General features: G+C 37.0%; 4 long non-coding RNA genes across 4 annotated transcripts; 1 reads left to right on the top strand and 3 right to left on the bottom strand.

Annotated features, from left to right (window-relative positions):
• Positions 1 to 350: 350 nt before the first annotated feature.
• LOC126913824 (uncharacterized) lies at positions 351 to 2,396 on the bottom strand. The gene is made up of 2 exons (XR_007709417.1): positions 2,161 to 2,396; positions 351 to 839 (listed from the first exon to the last, which is right to left on the bottom strand). It is a non-coding gene; the product is annotated as an uncharacterized LOC126913824 (long non-coding RNA).
• A 151-nt stretch (positions 2,397 to 2,547) lies between these two features.
• LOC126913837 (uncharacterized) lies at positions 2,548 to 6,708 on the bottom strand. Its single transcript, XR_007709452.1, has 2 exons — positions 6,157 to 6,708; positions 2,548 to 3,741 (listed from the first exon to the last, which is right to left on the bottom strand). It is a non-coding gene; the product is annotated as an uncharacterized LOC126913837 (long non-coding RNA).
• Positions 6,709 to 16,878: 10,170 nt separating this feature from the next.
• LOC126913817 (uncharacterized) lies at positions 16,879 to 18,488 on the bottom strand. Its single transcript, XR_007709404.1, has 3 exons — positions 18,056 to 18,488; positions 17,419 to 17,947; positions 16,879 to 17,304 (listed from the first exon to the last, which is right to left on the bottom strand). It is a non-coding gene; the product is annotated as an uncharacterized LOC126913817 (long non-coding RNA).
• Positions 18,489 to 18,675: 187 nt separating this feature from the next.
• Positions 18,676 to 20,874, top strand: LOC126913810 (uncharacterized). The gene is made up of 4 exons (XR_007709397.1): positions 18,676 to 18,824; positions 18,980 to 19,303; positions 19,520 to 19,879; positions 19,934 to 20,874. It is a non-coding gene; the product is annotated as an uncharacterized LOC126913810 (long non-coding RNA).
• Positions 20,875 to 21,663: the final 789 nt, after the last annotated feature.

Below are 21,663 nucleotides of genomic sequence, written 5' to 3'. Positions count from 1 at the left end.
CAATAAATTGGGTTATCTTTAAATCACTGACAATTATTTCATCGACACGATTTCACCGACAGCGAATTCATCGGCAATGTCTATCAAAGTTTATTTACCGATACACCGAGTGAAATCATCCACAATCATTTCACCAATATGCTTGCCACTACATGTTATCGTTGATTATATGTCTTTATTTACACATTCGTTTACGCGCATAACGAGATAAACGAAGAAACGAAAATGATATGTTGTCATGATGTATTGTTAAATTACTAATTAACACGAGTTATATATCTACCTACATGAAAGCTTCTAAATATCAAATATAATTCATGAAAGCACACAAGCTATTTTGCTATACACAAATAGAATTATAAGGAAATGTTACGTGCTAATGATTTAACGAAATCTATTCCTCTGTACATTCGACATTTCTGTATTATTACTTGTGTACTTTCTGCTCTTGTTTACGTCATGGGAAGTAAAAATACGTTAAGCGAATCAGCTAATCTATTTGAGCGATTCAATGGCTCGGTCTTCTCTTATTCGACTACCAAGTAGAAGATAAGTTCTTGGTTATATAACATTTTATAACATCCAAATTAACTTTTTTTTCATTTTCTTTTTCTTCCTTTTTCTTTTCTTCCTTTTCTTTCTTTTTTTTCCTTTTTCTTTTTTTTCCCATTTTCTTTTTCTTTTTTTATCCTTTCTCTTTTTCTTTTTCTTTCCTTTTTCTTTTTCTTTTTTTTTTTACGTGGGGAATATTCGCTCGGACACGAAGCCACTCCTTAAGTGGCGTTGTAGTGAACATCCAAATTAACTGTTTTTTTTTCTTTTTCTTTTTTTTCCTTTCTCTTTTTCTTTTTTTTTACGTGGAGGAAATCCGCATGGACACCAAGCCACTTTTGGGAGGGGGGGGGGGGGGAGTGGCGTTGTAATGAACATCCAAATCAACTGGGGCACTAATTAACTGAAGCTTCTAGTCAAACCAGGTATCAGTCTTTGTACGCAAAGGCATTCATTACAATCGTTTAAAGTTTGAAGATACACCGTTACAAATTCGTGATATGAGAGAAAGCGATTCAGAACTCGGATTCATTTGTTGGAACGACGCCGTGGGCAAAAGTACATAATGGAAAACTTTTTTCCAAGACTAATTGATATTCCTGGAACTCGATAATTCACTAGGTGATTGCTTTAACCGTGCAGAATACATGCATAAATAATTAATCGCTATTAATATTCCATCGACTTTTGAAAATCCCTGATGTGACCTATTTCACGAGATGAGAATACGTGTAAAGTAAGGTTATTGCTTGATTATCTTTAGCCGAATATATCGAGTGATTGAAATTATAATGCGGAAGAAAGTCAAAACTATGTATATTATTTTTTTCAATTTTTATGTATCATTTGGCGGAAGGAAATTTGGTAAGTGAGGTTCACCTTCTTTAATGTCAATGATTTTGAGATATGTTATTAAGCTCCAAATTCTAAGCAATCTTCTATATATGTACATATAATTGTGTATTATATATATATAACACACGTATAATAGCCAAAGTTCAACTCCCAAGTATACGCAAAGCTTTTATTTTCAATTTATGCGATACCACTATGTTTCATGAATTTATTTGTTAACGGTATTGTAACAAATAACAAGCAGAGGACGAACTATCCGTGAACTGTTTTGCCAACGAGTACGCTTCCAATATTTTCTGTTTGAGAAAACACGATCTAAGGGGGGGGGGCAAAGCTTGATAATCTCGAAAGAATACAAGCATCAATTTCAAGCGCTTATAGGGAATCAAGCGGGCTTGTTAAGGTCGTAAGTTGGACAATTATCCCGTGTTAGGTTCAGTCAGCTTAGTCCTACACAAAATTGATCCAATCATGTGAAAACAAATGTATTCTGATTTTTGTCGCACATATTTCTGGTCTACGCACTCCAGTGCCCGCACAACTGATATTGAAACGCCTGATTTTCCCATATTCTACAGCGACAACATTACCTGATTTTTTACAACCATGAAGGACTCGAAAATACTTGCAATCCTCATCTGTTTGCAAACTATTTTCGTCACTTTCGTCCCGTCAGGGGCTGATAAGTTGATACTGATTAATTATAGCATCGAAATTCTATATAATGGCTACAAAAAATATTTGCATCATTACCCTCATTTCTTTTTTTCCCTTTTTCTTTTTCTTTTTTTTTCCTTTCTCTTTTTCTTTTTTTTTCCTTTTCTTTTTCTTGTTTTTTTTACGTGGGGGAAATCCGCTCGGACACGAAGCCACTTCTTAAGTGGCGTGGTAGTGAACATCCAAATTAACTGTTTTTTTTTCTTTTTCTTTTTTTCCTTTCTCTTTTTCTATTTTTTTTCCTTTTTCTTTTTCTTCTTTTCCTATCTCTTTTTCTTTTTTTTTCCCTTTTTCTTTTTCTTTTTTTTTTACGTGGAGGAAATCCGCTCGGACACGAAGCCACTTCATAAGTGGCGTGGTAGTGAACATCCAAATTAACTGGGGCACTAATTAGCTGAAGCTTCTAGTCAAACCAGGTATCAGTCTTTGTACGCAAAGGCATTCATTACAATCGTTTAAAGTTTGAAGAAGCACCGTTACAAATTCGTGATATAAGAGAAAGCGATTCAAAACTCGGACTCATTTGTTGGAACGACGCCGTGGGCAAAAGTACATAATGGAAAACTTTCTTCCAAGACCAATTGATAGCGCTGACGTAATTAAAATGTGACGATATTGCCAGCGACGTTTCTCCAAATAGACGACTAACTTATTTACGAATCGCCGTTACACGATTGTCGCTGGTAATACGGTTAGTAATCACTTTATTGAATTTTCGCTTGACGTGACAACGTCGAGTTCCTAGAGAGATTCTTCTCCCTTGTAAAACTATGTTTCTGCAACGACTGTATTTGTTGAATTACCGTTCGTGAACAAGTCCTTCTCTTTATTACGTGTAATAGATTCTTCTTTTTAAGTTTTAAATTACATTGGTAATTTTCTATAATTTATTACTCGAATATGGTAATTTTTTCTTAAAAAGTTTGCTTTTTCTACAATTATTTTACTACAAAACCCATCAAAAACATGATGTATGTATATATACCCTCAAATATTATCGGTTTATTCTCAAGCTATAGTTCAATTTCGGAAATTGCCAATTAAAATCATAAAAAAAAAAAAAACACAGAAAGTTCGTTAAAATATGCGATTTTCCAATCAAGATATAGAATTTATTCGAGTAATATAGATTACAGTAGCGATGGTGGCGGCAACGATGAATGGACTGATTCTTCGTGCGAAAATAAATTGGTAGCGGAGAACGATGCATTGTTTCAGGGAATATCGATTTTCAAGCATGGTTTTGAAGTACGTGTGCGCGTGACTAGGTTTGTTAATTAATGCCGCTCCCAGGTTTTCAATATATAAATGTGACACCTACATATCTTTAAGCTTAAAACAATTGGACTAACAATTTCATTAAATTTAAATCAATATTTATCTTTTTAAACGCAACAATATTTTTAATGACAACTTCACGTGTAAATCAAGTGCATACATATTCGATCGTTCTTGAAAACCTGATTCTCTGCGAAGAGAAAAAACCTTTGAGGTGGCCGTGTTGTGAGTTATAGTTGTGGTAGATAGTAGGCCTGTTCCGCTGTAAGTGTCACTGGGGGCTGTAGATGTCGCTGCCGGGGTACTGCTGATTTTTCAGCTTGTCGAGTGCCGCCACACCTTGAATAAAGATTTGATCTACGTTTTATACGCTACGTTTTACATCCACCTCTTTTCAGATATACCTCTCTATTTAAAATCATAGATCGTCACAATCTATAGGTATTTCCTTGAAAAGGTTAAAGTCGTTCTGTATAAAAGCCAATTCAAAGGGGAAGGAAATTCTGCGAAAAATTCTTTCAGATTACCCTATGTTTTTTATCGTTATATTACTTCTAAATTTTAAAGGACCAAATCACATGGCTGAAATTTTTAAAGTCTTTCTATATCTTCGAGGAAGTAAGATAAGGTTGATAGATAGTCGTTGTTGGTACTTAACCGAGTATGGTCATATAGTCGATTAAATGAAATTTCTATTCTTTCAGATATATATCGTCAAATATATATTATATATCAATGTTAATTGTTATCTGTGTTGGCGTAGTGAATAAACACATTGATGTTCGGTGTTTCAATTATCAGAATTATAATCGATGTTAAATGTATAGAGTGTCAAAAAATTATTTGTTATAGCTGTGGAAGATGGAGATCTGTTAGAGAAAATGGATCATGAAATTGATCTTGAGTATAATTTTCAGATAAAATTTTTTATTGCATCATAAAGTACTCATCACGAGAAACGAAAGTTTCAGAAAACCCCTGGATCGTAAATGATTCGTTCTTTTGAAAAAAGCTGTTTAAAATTTCTTATACTAATCCCTATACTAATTGTGTATACTAATTGTATTTAGTATATTATGTTATAAATAATGGTTAATATAAGTATCAAAACAAATAGACAACAATTAATTAGATAACATCGTAATAACATAATATAATATAATGGGCGTAATCATATACAGTAAAACTTAGAAAATGTGCTCTGGATGAATTCGGTGATAATTATCCTTTGTTCCGTGGTATGTATAGGCAATAACGAATGGTAGATCGCAGCATAATAGTTTCCAACCATCCACAATTGTTCTAATTCCTCACTCGACGTCTTTCATGTTCATTCATGTAGGAAAAAGTATGTTATCGTTTAATAATAAGCTTTTAAGCGTTTAATAACATCTCGTCGAGTAGAAATTCCACACGAAGCAGTGAGAAAAATAATATTTGAAGAAGATCTATGTTCTCAGCTTCGTCGTGTGCAAGAACTTTGTAGGATAGATTGTATCATGCGATGAAAATTTTATACTTGTAAGTTAAGAAAATTGGAACGAAAATTCACGTTGTCTCAAAGATATCTTGTTTTTGGATAGAAATAGTTACTTTACTAACAACATTCTCAATATTAAGGATATCAACATCTTAGATTTAATTAAAGCCGCTGGAATACGCCAGATATTTCATATCTGACTTAAACATGTACTGCGACGAGCGAAAAAAGTAAACACGTAAATATAAAAAACTAATTTTTCAAGTGATCGGTAAAGATTAGGTAACAGTAACTACAAGTTATTATTAACGAAATGTAATAGTTAATTTTCATTAACATTAATAATGTACAAAACATTTTACAAAAATGGACATCTCAAACCACGTTTACAGTTTTACACATTAATTATACTCGTCGAATCAAGGTTTCAACATAGTATTTCGTCCACTAGTACTACTTCACGTTTATTATATCCAATAGAATTAACTACTATTTAGGTAAATTATTTTGTGGAATGGTCAAATAATGCTCTTTTCTCATTATACCTTCGACATTCGCTTTCTACATAAAATCAACGGGCTGTGTTTACACTTTTGCTTGTCACTGCATATCAAGGAAGATTGAAATATAAAGTAATTCGCACAAAAAAGTAGATATTAGTATTGATGTTATTGTATTCCATATTTGACCTTAAAATATGAATAAAATCAGTCTAAGTATTAATGAAATTGCAAACATTTTTTCTAAAAGAACGGAACTTTCCTTTCTAATGAGCACTATATGATGCAATAGAAAAACAATTTGACACTGAAAATTGTGGTCAAGATCAATTTTGCGCTACACTTATTTAACCAATTTTCATCAAATCGAAGGTGTAGAATGGCTTGAAAAAAAAACCGCGATAAATACTTTTTTGACACTTTGTACAAAGGTGTATATCAATGTGTATATCGATACACATACTCTGTATGTGCATATCCGTGGAACATATATCCGTTTTTCGAAGCAAAATGTCATCTACCTGTTCAAAAGAGCAAAGCAAAAACACTACATAGAGGGTTTGTTACTGTTCACACTCTGTATTTCCGTGCGTAAAGTATCCAACCAGATATCCAGGAACAGCTTTCAGGGAACGAGATTGAATATTTGATCGAATATATTTAATATGGCAATGTTACGTATAACAATATACGTATGGAATTTTAAAAGTCACGAGGGTTGCAGCGGACTCAATTTTAATGTACATTAAACATTTTGCTCATTGATGACCTTACCTTAATTTTTTTCTCCTTCCTCACTTTCTTCTCCTATGCGAGTGACACAGCAAGATTGATAGTAACAAGCGATTTCATTAAAACACAATCTCCTTTTCCATTTGATGAACACGATACGAGACGAGGGAATGATTTAGGAACACGACTTTCGAGCGGTTTCAACAACTATTAAGTTTCATTTATAGCAACGAACACTGCCAAAGACGTAATCAATAAGATTCGCGTAGGTGCCGTAGATGACGTAGATGAAAAAACGTAGATCAAACGTAAATGACGAAATTATACATTAATTTATTTTAACGCGTTAAAATTACGCTAATGACAGTTGCTCCATTCTATTTGTTCACATATTTGAGCCCTATATGGAACAAAGTGAACGGAGCATCTGCAAGCGTGTTAACCGGACAACGACGAATTTTCACATCTACTCCACGAAGCTTCACATATATCAATGACCACTGCCGTAGTCATGGTCAAGCGTAGATGACGAAGTTATGTATTGATTCACTTTAACACGTTAAGATTACGCTAGTGAGACTTGCGCAGTACTATTTGTTCATATATTTAAGCCCTATATGCAACAAAGTGAACGTAGCATCAGCAAGCGTGTTAGTTGGACAACCACGAATTTTCACATATATTGCACGAAGATTCGTATATAACAATGATCACTGCCATAATCATGGTCAAACGTAGATGACGAGATTATGCATTAATTCACTTTAAAAATTACGCTAGTGACAGTTGCGCCGTTCTATTTGTTCATATATTTAAGCCCTATATGCAACAAAGTGAACGTAGCATCAGCAAGCGTGTTAGTTGGACAACCACGAATTTTCACATATATTGCACGAAGATTCGTATATAACAATGATCACTGCCATAATCATGGTCAAACGTAGATGACGAGATTATGCATTAATTCACTTTAAAAATTACGCTAGTGACAGTTGCGCCGTTCTATTTGTTCATATATTTAAGCCCTATATGCAACAAAGTGAACGTAGCATCTGCAAGCGTGTTAGTTGGACAACGACGAATTTCGTTTCGCAAACACGGACACGTGAAACATTTTGAAGTTACGTGGACGCGAGAGTAATTCGTTCCCTTAAATTGCTCAATTTCCATTTCTTTCGCCATGTATATTCGAGTATTGCATTCGAATTGCAGAGCAGTCGGAAGTAACGGCGCACGTCGTTGATATATCGACAGGAACATGAATTCTTTTTTCATAGGATGAATACTTTTTTCATCGAATTATTAAACCGAATCAAGTTTTCAAATCCAATCATTTAATTTCATCGTTTTACATCGAACGTTTCAATCTTTTTTCTTTTAAATACCTTACCTATATTTCATCTCGTTGAATATTCCATATTTTTAATGCTACTACCACTTATTAGTAATTTCAAATATGTAATTATCGTTCTGAAGTTAGAAATTCGAAATAGCATTCGTCAGTATATGATTCTACGTTTTATATAGAGTAATAAAAATGATACAATGAGTTTCGGTAAATAACCAATAAAAATTTTTGTTCCTTTTTCTTTTTCTTTTTTTTTTTGGTTTTATGTATCCCAGGTCGAGAATAAACTATGTGCACGTTTTCTCTCGTTTCTTGTATTTTTATGAGGAATTCAGTCTTTTTACGCCACAAGAGTCTCAACGTTTTCGTTTTCACGCCTACGTTACGCTCGTTAAACACGTTCCAACAAGACCATGAATAAGGATAACAGCTTTAATGTTTTCACATGTGTTTATTTATTATTTTAGACCTTAAATATTTTATTTATAAAATCTTTATTTAAACAAGTTACCATTGTCGCTACAATAAATCAATGAATGAAATCAGTTTAAATTTAAAATATCATTTCATAATTTCTCGTCACTTGTATCTAAAAACAACAAAAAAAACGGTGTACCCACATCGTGCGTAGACGGGAAATTAAAACAGTGGAGCTTAATTGAAACACTGATCATATTCCGCGATTGTAAAACAATAATAGAAAATCGTGTTTCTTTTGAAGGGTATGAAATTGTCAGGAGATTATGCCATAAATGAAATTGGAAACTGGCTGGTCAAAGGGATTAAATTCAATTAAACCGAACTGTGTTATATTGTACAAAGGCTAGAGAACTGCTACCAAATATCTGCTAGTTTAAAGGTGTCCCTTATAAATTATAATTATATTTCAAATTCAATCTCCTAGTAATAAGTAAATTAATATTTTACCTAAAATCTGTGATATAGATAACAAAAATAAATTCTTTACATTATTCGTTAGTTTGCAATATAATTAGAATATTATCTTTATTTTCTGGTGTCTTTGTTATTCTTAAAAGATATACTGCTTATTTACAAATTTAACACTGCATATGCTATTAATAAATCATTTTATATTTAATTTTGCAACCTTCAGTCATTGTTAAAACTTGTTGACAATACTGTCGGTTAATAGAAATTTCTAAAATCCCCTTATTTCTACTCGATTAAAGGGTATATTGCAGAAACTATGTTAGCTACAGTGTTAGCTACAAATCACCTGTGTCACTCCATTAAACTTATACACAATAGTATTGATTCTTGTTTTAATTTAAAATAAAATATGTTATTGTAGGAATGAAGCAGAATGTTCAAATAATTGAAACAACTTTTTGTCCTATAATTAGTGCCTTTCATTTTAAAAATTAAAAAATTTTTAATCAACGATATTTGGAAGTTTCGATCTAAAATGACCAGGAATTGAAACAGAAAATATTTTTATGCCAATAAATACGTATTCTTCACGCATAAAACAAATATGAAAACAAAAATCGATGTATATTAATGAATTTTGAAATGGGGAGGAATTATATGATTATACCCATTCTCTGTTGCGTTTAATTGTTTCAATTGATGTTTCATGAGAATTTTCATCGAATTTTTTAGAGATTTTTTTTTTATTAGAATATTTACGATCAATTCTCGTTGAGAATTTTCAGTAATTAATTTAATTTGGCGTGATACAATGACATGGATCATAATAGTTTTATATTGTTGGTTCTAGTAGAAACTAAGGATTTAATCTAGAGGGTATTTTCTTTTTAGTCTGCGGATCTGGTCCGTCGTGTCCAGTAGTTGGGTGACTAGTGGGTTGTGGTGGTTGTTGACTTTTGTGTTATATCTGCTTCTGGACTTGTGTATTTCATCTTTGACTGTAGGTATCTTGAGGTCACGGTGGATTGTTTCGTTGATAAGATACCAGGGTGCATTTGATAGGGATCTTAGCGTTTTCGATTGGAAGCGTTGGAGTATTTCAATGTTGGAATTACTTGCTGTTCCCCATAGTTGGATTCCGTAGGTCCAGACAGGTTTTATTACGGCCTTGTAGAGGGTTATTTTGTTCTGTATGTTTAGCTTGGAGCGTCAGCCCGTGAGCCAATAGAATTTTCTTAGTTTTTCCTTTAGTTGCATTGTTTTTTCTGAGATATGTTTTTTCCAAGTTAGCCTCCTGTCCAGGGTCATGCCCAGGTATCTTACGGAGTCCTTGCTTGGGATTATTGTGTTGTTAATGGTGACCTGGGGGCAGGTTTGTTTTCGGAGCGTGAAGGTTACATGAGAGGATTTTTTTCGTTTATTTTGAAGCCTCATTTTTCGAACCACTTTTCCATGGAGTCGAGACTTCGCTGGAGAGTGGATGAGGCAATTGCCGGGTCTGCGTGGGTAGCTAATAGTGCTGTGTCGTCGGCAAATGTTGCTATTGTTACCTCGTTTGATATAGGTAAGTCGGCAGTGTGGATGGAGAACAGTAGGGGTCCGAGGACACTACCTTGGGGTATGCCGGATTCTATTGGGAATGTTGCGGAAGTGGCGCCTAGGCATTTAACTATGAATTGTCTGTTGGTTAGGTAGGATTTTAAGATGGAATAGTATGGGTGGGGTAGGATCTTTTTAAGCTTGTAGAGTAGCCCTTCATGCCATACTTTGTCGAATGCCTGTTGGATGTCTAGGAATACCGCTGAGCAGTATTTTTTCTTTTCAAGGGTTTGGCTGATCATGTGGGTTATGCGGTGGATTTGCTCTACTGTTGAGTGTTGTTTTCGGAAGCCGAATTGGTGATCTGGGAGTGTTTTCAATTCTTCTAGGAGTGGAAGGAGACGATTCGTGAGCATCCTCTCGAATAGTTTAAACAGTGTAGGTAAAAGACTTATTGGGCGATAGGAGCTGGTTTCATATATTGGTTTACCGGGTTTAGGGATGAGGGTGATCAGTGAGATTTTCCACGCCTGAGGAAAGTGTTCAAGGCGGAAGATAGCGTTAAAGATTGATGCGATGAGTGCAATTCCTTTTTATGGGAAGTTCCTTGATTGCTTTATTGCCTATTAGGTCGTGACCTGCTGCTTTCTTGGGGTTTAGGCGACTGATTGCTTCTATGATCTCTGAAGAAGTGAAGGGTTCAATAGGAGGGGACATTTGGAAGGGAGTGTGCAGATATTCGGTAACGTCCGCTGCAGCTATGGAGGAATGGGGTTGGAATACTTCAGTCAAGTGTTTGGCAAATAGGTTGGCTTTTTCTATAGGGCTACGCGCCCATCCACCCTGCGGACGGCGGATTGGAGGTATTATTTGTGGGAGGCGCGTGAGTTTCCTGGAGGCCTTCCATAGTGAGTAGTTGGAGTCGGCTGTGGGGGACAAGCTGACGAGATATTTGTGAAAACGGTCATTATTGTAGTTTTTTATAGTTTTGGATAATTTTCTAGTTGCGTTGTTTAGTTTGCGTTTGTCCTCCGGTGTTCTATGGGTCTGCCATATCCTTCTTAGTCTACGTTTTTCTGCTATTTTTTTTAATATGTACTGGGGGTATTCGTGATTGCCGATGGACGTTTTTGCCGGTGTGGAGAAGCGGATAGCGTTTATTATGCTCGTGTTTAAGTATTCCGTGGCTGCTTCGATTTCTTCATTGGTTTTTAGTGAAGTTGAGGCTAAAGTTGTGTGTGTAAAGACTTCTCTAAAGAGCTGCCAGTTGGTGTGTTGGTTATGTATGGAGCCATTAGGTGTATTCTCGATGATAGTTGAACTGACTGTTACTATCACGGGGGAATGATCAGAGGAGAGATCAGCCGAGGAATTGATTTGGACGTGTCTTGACGAGATATTTTTAGTTATGAGGAAATCAAGGAGATCGGGTATTTTGTTTGTGTCGGTGGGCCAGTATGTAGGTTCGTATGTGGTAAGGTAGTTGAGGTTGTTGGTTATTACGCTGTTGAGGAGGTTTTTGCCTCTTACTGTAACCAGTCTGCTGCCCCATTGGGTGTGTTTGGCGTTGTAGTCTCCTCCAGCTATGAATCTATTGCCCAGGGTGTCCAGGAAGTCGTCAAAGTCTTCTTTGGCGATGGAGTGTCTGGGAGGGCAGTATACAGCTGAAGTGGTGATTGTACCATGACAGTCTTCTATTGCTACGTTTGTTGCTTGGAGGTAGTCTTTCTGGAATGGTGGAAGTTCGTAGTGCTTAATGTTTGATTCGATTATGATTCCGGTGCCGCCTTGGGCCTTTCCGCTGGGGTGTTGGGTGTGGTAGAAGTTGTAGCCGTGTATTTTGAGGTAGTTTTTATCGGTGAAGTGGGTTTCGGATATGAGCATCACATCGATTTGCTGTTGTTTTAAGAATAGTTCTAGTTCAAATTTGTGCTGAGCTAGACCGTTGGCGTTCCGCAGAGCTATGCGTCTTGGTTTTATTTTGCTTCTGTGCGTATGAATTTGTCCATGAAGAGTGTGAGTAGTGACAGCAAGTTGTTAATTTGCTCTGATTGTTTCTCTATTAGCTTTTCAAGCCTAGAGACGTTGTCTGTATCAGGTGATTTGGGGGCACTATTTTGAGGAGGATCCCTGTGGCTATTTGGTATATTTTGAGTGCCTTGTACCGCTTGGGCATAGGAGGTTGAGGGAGTGGTGAATTTGGTAGGGCTGGGTGTTTGATTGGTTGGGGAGATTGGGGTAAAGATGAATTTCGGTGAGCTGGGTATTTGGTAGGTTACCTCTTTTGTTCTAAGTTTGGGGTACTTGTTTGAGTACAGTGTTTTGTAGGCTGAGCAGCCTTTGTAGTTGGCAGGATGGTCACCTTGACAGTGGATGCACTTCGCTGGGATTTCCGGTGATTTACTGCACTGGTCGGTGGGGTGTGTACCTGCACATTTGACGCAGCGGAAGATATGGTTGCAGTATTTCTGCGTGTGCCCGTATCTTTGGCACCTCTTGCATTGCACTATCTCCTTTTTGATTTGCGGTGGTTCGAATTTTACTATAGCGTTCATTAGGCGACTGATGTTGTAGATTTCCTTATTGTTGGGTTTCTGTTTTAAATCGATAAAAAATAGGGATAACGGTTTTTTCGAGACTCTATGCCTTATGTTGCTGACATTGATGACTTCGTGGCCGAGTTTCGATAGTTCTAGGGCGGCTAGCACCCTTCCCTAACCACCAACATGGAAATTGACCAATTAACAGTAACGCCAATTTCCCTCACTTTCCGAACGAACGCTTTTTTCCACGAATCCGATGATTTCGGGCCCTTAGGCACACCCATCATAGTTTTCCTCGACAGCGTTACCATGAACAGTTTGCTGGTGAGTGCCGAGGCGTGCAAACGTGTGTCCAGTGCCCTGCGAAGTCCACAAAACAGCACGTGACCATCCAGTTGCTGCTGAGTGCCGAGACGTGTGTCCAGTGCCCTGTGAAATTCACAAAACTCCACGTGACGCTCATCTGTCGAAAGCAAATCCAACAAACCTAGCTAAGGGTTAACAGCCTCTCGACTAGTTCTTTCACACTGAATTAACTAGCTCGATGATGGCTCTATCATTCCAAACAGGCTCTCCGGAGCTAAATTATAACACCGCCGTTTTTCCTCCCCCGTGGCAAGGGGGCAACACATCTATCCTGGTAAACGACCATCACTCGAAAAAACGCAAGCTGGAACCAAGCAAGACAAATGTGAATAAGAGTCAAACTAAACCACCAGCCAGCCAGGTGACCACCTTCAATAGATTCTCAATACTGGAGTCTACGGAAAACTCCATGAATACAACCGAGAAGGTAAATAATCTCCATACTCAAAGAATTCCCCCTCCTCCACCAATATTCATTGACGACGTAATCGACATACAGTCAATGATAAGGACCATTGAAAAAGACATCAGCAAAGAGGACTACAAGTTAAAAATTAACAACAACCACGTGAAAATTCTGCTGACCCACCCAGACGCCTGTAGAAAGTTAACTAAGTTGCTAAAAACGTTAAACGCTAAATTCCACACATATCAGCTCAAAGAAGAAAGACCTTTTCGTGTGGTGCTACGCAACATCCACCACTCAGTCGACCTAGATGAACTAAAGTACAAACTTCAAAATCTTGGCCATGAGGTAACAAACATAAGCAACATTAAACATAGAATCTCAAGATACCCACTATCACTATTCTTCATAGATTTAAAACAAAAAGGGAACAACAAAGAAATTTACAACGTCAACCGGCTGATGAACTCCATAGTTAAGTTCGAACCACCTCTTGTAAAGAAAGAAATAGTACAATGTAAAAGGTGCCAAAGGTACGGCCACACGCAGAAATACTGCAACCATAACTTCCGGTGCGTAAAATGTGCAAGTAATCACCCCACTGACCAATACACTAAATCCCCCGAAACCCCCGCTAAGTGCATCCACTGTCAAGGAGAGCATCCTGCGAACTACAAAGGATGCTCAGCATATAAAACACTACATAATATTAAGTATCCAAAACTGAGACCCAAGGACATAACCATACAAGAACCTAGACCCCAAAAACTCACCTCACCATCAGTATCCCACGCGCAGGCAACACAAGGAAACGTAAACAACTCGAAAACCCACAGTGTACACACAGAAAATAGAATTCCCACCCCACAAAACACAAACAACTTCACCAGACTCGAAAAACTTATCGAGAAGCAAACTGAGCAAATTAACAACTTGCTGTCACTACTCACACTCTTCATGGACAAATTCATACGCACAGAAGCAAAATAAAACCAAGACGCATAGCTCTGCGGAACGCCAACGGTCTAGCTCAGCACAAATTTGAACTAGAACTATTCTTAAAACAACAGCAAATCGATGTGATGCTCATATCCGAAACCCACTTCACCGATAAAAACTACCTCAAAATACACGGCTACAACTTCTACCACACCCAACACCCCAGCGGAAAGGCCCACGGCGGCACCGGAATCATAATCGAATCAAACATTAAGCACTACGAACTTCCACCATTCCAGAAAGACTACCTCCAAGCAACAAACGTAGCAATAGAAGACTGTCATGGTACAATCACCACTTCAGCTGTATACTGCCCTCCCAGACACTCCATCGCCAAAGAAGACTTTGACGACTTCCTGGACACCCTGGGCAATAGATTCATAGCTGGAGGAGACTACAACGCCAAACACACCCAATGGGGCAGCAGACTGGTTACAGTAAGAGGCAAAAACCTCCTCAACAGCGTAATAACCAACAACCTCAACTACCTTACCACATACGAACCTACACACTGGCCCACCGACACAAACAAAATACCCGATCTCCTTGATTTCCTCATAACTAAAAATATCTCGTCAAGACACGTCCAAATCAATTCCTCGGCTGATCTCTCCTCTGATCATTCCCCCGTGATAGTAACAGTCAGTTCAACTATCATTGAGAATACACCTAATGGCTCCATACATAACCAACACACCAACTGGCAGCTCTTTAGAGAAGTCTTTACACACACAACTTCAGCCTCAACTTCACTAAAAACCAATGAAGAAATCGAAGCAGCCACGGAATACTTAAACACGAGCATAATAAACGCTATCCGCTTCTCCACACCGGCAAAAACGTCCATCGGCAATCACGAATACCCCCAGTACATATTAAAAAAAATAGCAGAAAAACGTAGACTAAGAAGGATATGGCAGACCCATAGAACACCGGAGGACAAACGCAAACTAAACAACGCAACTAGAAAATTATCCAAAACTATAAAAAACTACAATAATGACCGTTTTCACAAATATCTCGTCAGCTTGTCCCCCACAGCCGACTCCAACTACTCACTATGGAAGGCCTCCAGGAAACTCACGCGCCTCCCACAAATAATACCTCCAATCCGCCGTCCGCAGGGTGGATGGGCGCGTAGCCCTATAGAAAAAGCCAACCTATTTGCCAAACACTTGACTGAAGTATTCCAACCCCATTCCTCCATAGCTGCAGCGGACGTTACCGAATATCTGCACACTCCCTTCCAAATGTCCCCTCCTATTGAACCCTTCACTTCTTCAGAGATCATAGAAGCAATCAGTCGCCTAAACCCCAAGAAAGCAGCAGGTCACGACCTAATAGACAATAAAGCAATCAAGGAACTTCCCATAAAAAGGAATTGCACTCATCGCATCAATCTTTAACGCTATCTTCCGCCTTGAACACTTTCCACAGGCGTGGAAAATCTCACTGATCACCCTCATCCCTAAACCCGGTAAACCAATATATGAAACCAGCTCCTATCGCCCAATCAGTCTTTTACCTACACTGTCTAAACTATTCGAGAGGATGCTCACGAATCGTCTCCTTCCACTCCTAGAAGAATTGAAAACACTCCCAGATCATCAATTCGGCTTCCGAAAACAACACTCAACAGTAGAGCAAATCCACCGCATAACCCACATGATCAGCCAAACCCTTGAAAAGAAAAAATACTGCTCAGCGGTATTCCTAGACATCCAACAGGCATTCGACAAAGTATGGCATGGAGGGCTACTCTACAAGCTTAAAAAGATCCTACCCCACCCATACTATTCCATCTTAAAATCCTACCTAACCAACAGACAATTCATAGTTAAATGCCTAGGCGCCACTTCCGCAACATTCCCAATAGAATCCGGCATACCCCAAGGTAGTGTCCTCGGACCCCTACTGTTCTCCATCCACACTGCCGACTTACCTATATCAAACGAGGTAACAATAGCAACATTTGCCGACGACGCAGCACTATTAGCTACCCACGCAGACCTGGCAATTGCCTCATCCACTCTCCAGCAAAGTCTCGACTCCATGGAAAAGTGGTTCGAAAAATGAGGCTTCAAAATAAACGAAAAAAATCCTCTCATGTAACCTTCACGCTCCGAAAACAAACCTGCCCCCAGGTCACCATTAACAACACAATAATCCCAAGCAAGGACTCCGTAAGATACCTGGGCATGACCCTGGACAGGAGGCTAACTTGGAAAAAACATATCTCAGAAAAAACAAAGCAACTAAAGGAAAAACTAAGAAAATTCTATTGGCTCACGGGCCGACGCTCCAAGCTAAACATACAGAACAAAATAACCCTCTACAAGGCCGTAATAAAACCTGTCTGGACCTACGGAATCCAACTATGGGGAACAGCAAGTAATTCCAACATTGAAATACTCCAACGCTTCCAATCGAAAACGCTAAGATCCCTATCAAATGCACCCTGGTATCTTACCAACGAAACAATCCACCGTGACCTCAAGATACCTACAGTCAAAGATGAAATACACAAGTCCAGAAGCAGATATGACACAAGAGTCAACAACCACCACAACCCACTAGTCACCCAACTACTGGACACGACGGACCGATCTACATTTATCATATTTTATATAAAATTAGAAGGGACCTTTAAAAAATTGCATGCAACAACACACTTACAGGTACTCTTGAATTAGTTTTTCTACATGTCTGATTATGTCTTTATATGTGTATGTCAATTCAAATTTATTTTCTTAAAAGTCCCTTAATGAAAAACTAACACTTCATACTAACTTAGAACTTTTGAGTTCTTAGAATATTCTGATTTAGTCACTGGCTGTACCATAAATTCATTTACAGATATTATATTTCCACCAAGAGCTAGGTTTATTATGAGCCTTCCTGTATCATCATCGAATCCTTCTATTTGACCATAATTATTACCTTGTTTTCCAGCTATAATTTTCACAAATGTTCCTTTCTCGATTTTAACTTCTTCCTCTTCTTTTTTGGAATCTGTATTTTTCTTCTGCAATGCTACTTTGTCTGCTCCAAGACCCATACCTTTTGGTCGTAATTCTGGTATGACAGCTGCTACTAATCTGTAATAGTTAGAATAAACGATTGTGAAATAAAAAATGATGTTCTCTGTTTACTTTCCAATAAGTGATGTATTAAACACATATAATTAATTTAATCTAGAATAAAATTCATACTTTTCATTTCAACCAATTCCCTTTCCTGGTTGCCATCCCATTCCCTGTAACATTGCTACACCAAAAGCATCAATAGGAATTTTTTCATAATCTTGTAACGTAGACTGAAGAATAAAAAACAATATTTATAATATGCAAATGTAATACATCTGTGCATTGCACATCAATATGTTGATAACGTACCTGTTCTTTGCCTCTTAATGATTCATCTTCTACTAAAGGTAAAGTTAAATCATTTGTTTTAGTTTCATGTTCATTCTTTGACTTAAGTTCCTCAATGATTTCTTCCGCCGCTTGCTCTTCTAAAGTAACAACTTTATTTTCACTATCTTCAACTGGCTCTTTCTTTATTGATATTATTGGCGATGTTTTTCCATTAGATAGCTTTGATTTTGCCTCGTTAACACTAGCGTCTCCTACCTTTTCCTTATCTGCCTTCGGAAGGAAAATGTCTGCATCTATTTTATTAACAATTCTATCATGCCAGGTTTTTGAACCTAGTAATGGAATAATTAGAGATTCATCTTTTCTTTCTTCCTCATTGAAATAAAAAATTGTTTTCAAATATATATATTCCGCTATTGGTGATTTTTATAGGTTAGGTTGAGGTTATATGTTTCTTGATTATAAATTTTACTTTTTGAACTCACCCTATTACTTTAATACCTTTTTCATTAAGGCATTCAATGTAATCAACTTTCTTTTTTTCTTGTGGAATAGCATTTTTTCTTAATAGATTTCTTAATAGATTTTGCAAAACCGAAGGAAATCTTCTTTCCTTCTTCTGCTGGTTTGTTTGTTATTTTAACACTGACTTATAGATCAATACACATGTATATACTAGACATAAAGATTGATGTCACTTGAAACTATGTACATGAATCTAATATCTTATTATACTTTATTAATCTACTCACAATTACTTGCACATTACTAAAATTTCATTCCGACAATATATCAAGCGCCTGAATAAGTGACATTAAAGTAAACATATATGAGAGAGGAAATAAGAAGAACTGACGCCTATGGTTTTCTATGTTACAGAGCTAGTGCTGCACCATACGGCCAAATGCCGAAAGTGGCTAGGATATCCCAGAGAGAGTAGTGCTGCACCATGCAGTCAAATGCCGAAGGTGGCTTATGCTAGTATATATCTGTCTATACGTTTCAATCAGAAAATCGATATTATGTGTTCATGTGAAAGTTCACATTTCCTTAGGAGCTGTATTTTGATAGATTTAAGCTTCTAATGGAGCATTTTAAACGTATAGAGTATACTATGAAGTAGAGTGCGGATCATTTTATATTCATAGAAAATTTGAATGTATGGAAATGTACAAAATGCTCATGATATGCAAAAATATGCAAAATATTCAAAGTAAACCAATCATCAAAAAGTTTAAAAGGTGAAACAAATTTCTTTAATAACACCTAGATTAATTTTTATTTGTTAACGATCTACATTCTACTACGCTTTTAATTCTACCCTAGTTTATGCACCATAGCGCATGACAGCGCTATTATGTCCTTTACAATTTATTCAAGATCATTCTATTTTCAGATCAGACTCTCTATTTTTCTTTTTGCATCCTGCAAATTACCGTATAGTGATGTAAAACGAAAGCTATTGCTCGTTAAAATTTGACGTACTTTTGTTTTCATGAAAATATACATATGTTGAATTAAATAAACTAAACTATTGATAATCACATTGAAAGTATATATATTTATATATAACTTAGATTTCACAGATTTGGATTCGATATTGAAGTACTTCTTATGTATTAACGAAGAAGATAAAACATACTAATACAAGCATAATTCAACTGAGCGATTATGATAATGTTAATGCGCATCTCCGAACGTGCAGAGGATAAATGAGCAGGTAAGTTGCTCCCATCACTTTCTCCTTTGTTTCATGCAACTGTAACTCTTAGAATGTAATGTATAAATGTATATAACTATCCTTAACCGCATTGACGAAATGATGATAGACACAATTACTTGTTTGTCAGTTGAAGATCTTTTCTTTCCTCTTACTACATATTTATGTACTCTTAACTTGTCTTTTTAGCAATACTATCGCTCGTTTGTTCTACAGTTTTCAGAATTCTACCTTTTAGCGTTCTACACACGATCGGAGCGTAAATGTGCCCGTAGTCTGCCTGTTCCTATAAGCTACTTTAAACGATCATCTTTGATTGTGTTGGCTCGTAGATCATAGAGGAAGCCATTTACCTATCTTTCGGAACAAGAACTACAGTTAAAAACAGCGACCAATTGAGAACGGTAGTTAAGTCCGCGAGTAGAGGGGTGAGCGTGTTTTAACGGCGACAACAGCACACGGTATGCAGATACGAAGCCGGGGTAAACCGGCAAGCCGTAGTTCACGGACCGTAGTAAGCGTGGTAACTCTGAACAGTCAACGACATTTGAAAGCCGGCCGCGCTCTGGAATTCAGGTAAATTTACCTCTTTTTCGTCTTAAATTTTCATTGACATTTCTCTGCTTATAGATTATTATACGGTTAGAAATGACATATTTTTGGAGATATCGAGGAATGGTACTTTTAAGTAATTTTGATTTTCATCACTCATAAATTGAACCGAGGAAATTCCATCAATTTATTTACCGGCTGTTAAAAAGTTTTAATGAAATGGGACAAATGGTAATTAGTTGCGAAAATAAGGACAGTTGTGCCAGAGTTACAGTGTTTGCCTTTAATTTCAATTAACTGTACAGCCTGAACGTGGAGATTTTGTTCCTATGTAAATGATGAGATATACGACACACTGGACTGGTTTCTCGATAGTTAACATCTAAATGGTTAAATTAGGGAATGCTTTAACAAAGTTGATTCAAACATTTGATGAAAAACCCATAATTTACCTTTCTTAGAAATAGTCTTATACTCTTACATATCTTTTATACATTTTTCTTATATATAGAAATCTAACATTTATCAAATATGTGACAATTTCTACTGCAATCAAACATCTTATTTACTCTACGTAATGAAGCTAAGTTTAATTAACTTTCCTCAGTATCTTACATCACCAGTCACGCTCTCGATCCCGCTAGCTAGGCAATAAATCATCAAAAGTCGAGTTACAATTACGTTCTTATCCTACTTCAGAGCCCCTCACCTATCCGTTATCCAATTTCCTCTTCGAAATCCCATCGTGAAACCGACAATTAACTACTGTTCATCAGCATACGTACAGTTGACGGAATCGACATAATGAGACAGCGGAGTTAAATGTTAAAAAGTTTGCATATTTTATAATTTGAATGGCGTAAGGGAAAATAAGATGTTTGATTCGCCTAAGATCGTTTCATCCTGTATGGCACCAACATTTCATAAAATATTATATAACACAATTTGGAAAACAGGGTTGAGAATCATAGTGGTGTAAGTTAGGCCATTGCCAGTTTTCATCAAATAATCTTCTGTGTTTATTACCGTAAAAATAGATTACATCTGTTCAAACCGTGGAAACAGAAATGGTAGAGAATAAAGTTACGACTTAATCGGTTCTGAAACCAAAGGGAAGATATGTTTTAGAGTAAAAATGAATTCAAACATTCGGAATTACGACTTAAACCACTATGACATTGAATTTGTCGTATGAAACCTACGCGTTGGGGAACGTGTTGAGGATGTCCCGAAACGTAGTTACAAATTAAGACAGGTCCGCGAGGCTAACTGTAAAAGAGCGAGCGTAACTGTGCGGAGTCGATGTTAACGGAGAAGATCTTCCTGCCGAAGATTTGTTCCGCTATGTCTAGACGTTCTATCCTTTGTTTCCTCGTTGCATTTTTTTACTTTCATTATATCGCCACGAACAATGTTGCTCGTCGTGCTCTTAACCGTGCAACAGTCGGACAAAAACCCGTTCTACCTCGTATATAGCGTTCTGTTCGACACGGTCCACGAACTTACGGACAGATTTTTCGCGATTAAAAGAACAAGATAAGACAATTTCACGGTGATCTCATTGTTGTATATGTATACGGAAGTCCCATGGTTGTCGAAGTTTGTGCAGTAATTCTTCTTTCTCTTTCTCTTTTAATTATCGTTTTTTGCAGAAGAATGACCGTGGTGTAGAACATGATTGATGTTGATGGTGTAGTAATGGGCGGTGATGCTTCAAACGTATATAATACACTTGAGTTGTATCAAGCATGTTTTTACAACTTTGAGTCGGTTTTACGTGTTCTCATGTTATTGTAACGATTAAGTTA

Source organism: Bombus affinis, chromosome 2 (assembly GCF_024516045.1).
Source record: "Bombus affinis isolate iyBomAffi1 chromosome 2, iyBomAffi1.2, whole genome shotgun sequence".
Lineage (NCBI taxonomy): Eukaryota > Metazoa > Arthropoda > Insecta > Hymenoptera > Apidae > Bombus > Bombus affinis.
This window is presented reverse-complemented; position numbering and strand designations above follow the sequence as displayed.